At 38.6% G+C, this 4619-nt stretch overlaps 2 non-coding genes across 2 annotated transcripts; both read right to left on the bottom strand.

Moving 5' to 3' along the window:
* Positions 1–1739: 1739 nt before the first annotated feature.
* Positions 1740–1811, bottom strand: Trnaw-cca (transfer RNA tryptophan (anticodon CCA)). Its single transcript has one exon. It is a non-coding gene; the product is annotated as a tRNA-Trp (tRNA).
* A 2142-nt stretch (positions 1812–3953) lies between these two features.
* Trnaw-cca (transfer RNA tryptophan (anticodon CCA)) lies at positions 3954–4025 on the bottom strand. Its single transcript has one exon. It is a non-coding gene; the product is annotated as a tRNA-Trp (tRNA).
* Between the last annotated feature and the right edge of the window lie 594 nt (positions 4026–4619).

Below are 4619 nucleotides of genomic sequence, written 5' to 3'. Positions count from 1 at the left end.
ATCTGAGTGCAAATTCTGCCGAGATCGTCTTTGCATTTCATCCCTTCGGATCGGTAAAATAAATACTTGTCAAGAACTTGGGTCGATATAATTAACTAACCCACTCCTCAAAAATAAACTTCAGGCCTTGTGCCTATAATTGAAAGGATTATTATTATTATTATTATTACGTGGTGCATACAATAAATATCACACATTAAAAATAAAATGCCTGACCCCAGACGTGATTTGAACACGTAGCCTTCTGATCTGAAGTCAGACGCGCTACCGTTGCACCACAGGGTCAATTGATGCCCAGTATCACATTCTATTGTAATATCTCTAGGGAAATCATAGTACCATGTCATAGATGATTTATAGCTCAATGATCCAGTGTTTATAAGATCAGCTTACAATCTGCAATGAACTCCAGCTTGCACTGCTTTAAGCTGAAATTTGATTACATCAGCATTTCTTACAAAAGTATTACTACATATCGCGAGGAAACTTAATTAGTTAGAAATAACAGCCAAATCTCTATCACAAAATAACCAAGAATTAATCTCGGTATGTTTATACTAATATTTGACTCAGAAGACATTTCTCACTTTTCAAGTCCAATTTAGTAAAATTATTCATACCAGACAGAGCAGGATGAAACTTCTATTCACCATATGTATAAGAATTTGGTCAAACCTAGTTTTTTTCTCTATTACTAACTTTATCATCTTCTAAGTAACTTGCTTTCCCTTCGTACATAGTTAAGGCAAGTGTTGAAAAGACACCGTGCGAGGATATCGCCTCGTAACACTCTGGCAGTAATCTGAAAGACATCAGTGTCTCCATCTGTGGAACTGAAGTTTAGCTTTAGTGTTCTGATATGACAGCATTATGGCATTCACAGTTTCTCCAAGAATATTATAAGCTAGCAATATTTCTCTTATATTTCCTCAAAGGATCAAATTGAAGGTTTTTGTGAAATCTATGAAACGTAGAACAGCTGGTATATTCTTTTCCTTCACACCTTCAATGATTCGTCTGAATGTAAGTATTTGTTCTATCGTTAATCTATTTCCACGAAAGATGTTCTGATTCTTGCAAAGAATTTTCTCTTCTTTGGGTCTGATTCTTTTTAGAAGCATCAAGTTGTAGATTTTAACTGCAATTTCAATTAATGTATTTCCAGGTAGCTCTTCGAATAATCTAAGTCTCCTTTCTTGGGCAGGTATCATACAACCTTTTCCCCAGGTGCCTATGTTCCTCGGTTTGACTCTTTCACAAACAAGGCTTAATAGATAAACTGCCAAGAAAATTGCAGTTTCAAATTTTGTCGACTCAGTGATCATTTGATTCTTTCGCATGCTCAAGAGAAAAATTTCTTATAACCAAGATGAAACTGAAACTTCGTACTCTCTGAATGGGAAAGAAATAAGAAAAATAATCGCAGACAACTATGAGTAACTTGAAAGTCACATGTAGAAACCTAAAATAGACTTCTTCAGAATTGTAATTGAACCATAAAGTTGAATCTATGGTTGGATAGCATGAACACTTATTGACTCTATGAAGAAAAATCTAAACGGCACGTTCGCCAGAATGCATCCAAGTGAAAGCAGAGAATTATCGTCGGCGAATACCTCCAGGTTTTCATAAAACTCGCAAACTGGTTTTCAGAAAGCTTGCATTCGATAGATAATGAACTTAACTGTAATTAGAGTAAATACATTTTATAGAAAAATAAAAATTCCAATCAAAACATATGACCCCGACGTGATTCGAACACGCAGCCTTCTGATCTGGAGTCAGACGCGCTACCGTTGCGCCACAGGGCCAATTCCTGCTCGGTAGCTACGTTTTATTGTTATTATCCACATTGACATCTGAGTACTATGCTTGACTTCCGTGATGTCATAACTGGCTCTGTGACTTATCTGACAGCATTGATTCTGTGCTTATACGAACAGCCTACAACCTTCAACTCCAGTTCGTAGTGCTTGAAGTTGTTTGACAAGTTACCGCTCGTTGCGTCAACATACTTGCCAAAAATCATAGTATCTAATGAGATGGAACTCGATACGTTAGAAATAACAGTCAAGAATTGATTTCAGTGCCTTTAACGTCGCTTTTGCATCCGAACACTTTTTCTATCTGATGACAACCTCCTTTTAATTCCAATTGAGTAAGATTATTTCATACCAGAGAAAGAATTCAAAATATAGTTTAAGCCTTATATCACCTAAGTGAAGTTATTCAAATTTTTAAAGCAATAATCAGTTTTATTCACTTTTTCTCTCTGCCACACACACACACACACACACACACACACACACACACACACACACACACACACACGCGCACACACGCACACACACACACACACACACACACACACACACACACAGAAGATGTGTGTGTGCATATATACGTGGTCTGATCAATATGTATCCGGACTGCTGCCATAATAACGAAGCTAAAACACGCAGAGTGAAGCCGCTTGGCGAAGATTTACCTTGAACTCTGCTGTGCATGCGCACTAAGTTTTAACTTCTAACTCATTTCTGCTATTTACAGCAGTGCTTGGAAGGAAGGTGTGTAGCGTGTCATCGTCGTATTGACCATAAGAGAGAAAGTTGTTGTAGTGATACCTGCTCAGAGGCCTACGCAAAGTTGCAGAAAGTGTATGGAGAGGAGTGTATGAGCCGCACACAAGTGTACAAGTGGTTGAGACATTTCCACGATGGCCTACAAAATGCCGATATTGACGAACGTTTTGAGAGACCTGCAATCAGCAGAACTGAGAAAAACATTACAAATGTGCGTGCAGCTGTGAGGGGAAATCATCAAATCGGCAACTGTGAGTTATCAGAGGTTGTGTAGATTAGCTACGGTTCAGTTCAGTCCATTATCACTGAAGATTTGTGTATGAGACGCGTGTCTACCACGTTTGTGCCAAAACTGCTGTCAACTGACCAAAAAGACACTCGGGTTTCAGTTGCACAAAATTTCCTTGATTATGTCGAGGTCGATGAAAACTGTTTGAAAACTTTCCATAGGCCATTGAGCGGGTATCACCAAGCTTTTGGCAAAATTTGATGCAGATTCTCTGCTCAACTTTCTCTGTCATTGTCAATGCGGCGATCACACGCTACACACCTTACTTCCAAGCACTGCTGTAAACAGCAAAAGTGAGCTAGAACGTTAAAACCTAGTGCGCATGCCAAGTGGCTTCACTCTGCATGGTTTAGCTTTGTTACTATGGCAACAATACGGATACTTATTGATCAGACCACGTGTAGGACACACACACACATATGTATAAATACTCTTTTACTTGTTTCAGTCATTTGACTGTGGCCATGCTGGAGCACCGTCTTTAGTCGAGCAAATCGACCCCCCCAAGGCTTATTCTTTGTAAGCCTACTACTAATTCTATCGGATCTCTTTTACCGAACCGCTAAGTTACGGGGACGTAAACAAACCAGCATCGGTTGTCAAGCAATGTTGGGGGTGCAAACACACACACACACACACACACACACACACATATATATATATATATATATATATATATATATATATATATATATATATATATATATATATATACACGACGGGCTTCAGTTTCCATCTACCAAATACACTCAGATGGCTTTGGTTGGCCCAAGGCTATAGTAAAAACTCTTGTCCATGGTGCCACGTAGTGGGCCTGAACCTGGAATCATGTGATTGGGAAGTAGGCTTTTTACCAAACAACTACACCAATGCCTATGTATAATATATGAATATCTGATACGGTTGGTTTTCCAAAATAGAGAAGCCTGAAAAGATCGTGTGAATACGGAGAGGATTGCTCATTGGTGTATCCTCGGCGGTATATGTTCTAAAAATCACATAATCCAGGAAGGATTATGTAATAAATGAAAATTCGTTTTACAGTAAAAAAAAAAAAATGTAATAATGATCAAAATTTTATGTGACCCCGACGTGATTCGAACACGCAGCCTTCTGATCTGGAGTCAGACGCGCTACCGTTGCGCCACAGGGCCAGCTGGTAGAATGATTCCATATTTTACTATATTACCTCAGAGAAATGGTTTGAATAATTTATAACAACATGACTAATCTGATAACATTGAATGAACGTTAAGAAACAACAACGTGTAATATAACAACCTCGGTGTAATTCGATCTTGCAATTCTTTAAGCTGGACTTTGACAACAGGCCACCCGTTGTGTCAACAATCTCTTCGAGAACACACCAAGCAATCAAACGATGCTTTAAATGTGGCTCGACATGTTAAAAATAACAGCCGAACCTCTATCACATCACTTATTTTAAGTATGAACACAAATTTGTTTATTCTGTTCTACTCAAGGAACAAGGCCCGAAATTTGTGGGGAGGACGGCCAGTCGATTAGATCTACACCAGTACGCAGCTGGTACTTAATTTATCGACCCCGAAAAGATGAAAGGCAAAGTCGACCTCGGTGGAATTTGAACTCAGAACGTAAAGACAGACGAAATAAAAATGTGTTGATTCTTAAAACAAGTATCAATTCATTTGATCAATGGAGTCTTGGTTATACAAAAACACAGAATGGTCACGTATGAAACGTCTTTGGCTAAAGATCTGCTCAGT

This window comes from Octopus bimaculoides, chromosome 6, assembly GCF_001194135.2.
Source record: "Octopus bimaculoides isolate UCB-OBI-ISO-001 chromosome 6, ASM119413v2, whole genome shotgun sequence".
Lineage (NCBI taxonomy): Eukaryota > Metazoa > Mollusca > Cephalopoda > Octopoda > Octopodidae > Octopus > Octopus bimaculoides.
Note: the sequence above shows the minus strand (reverse complement) of the source record. Positions and strands in the feature narration are given on the sequence as shown.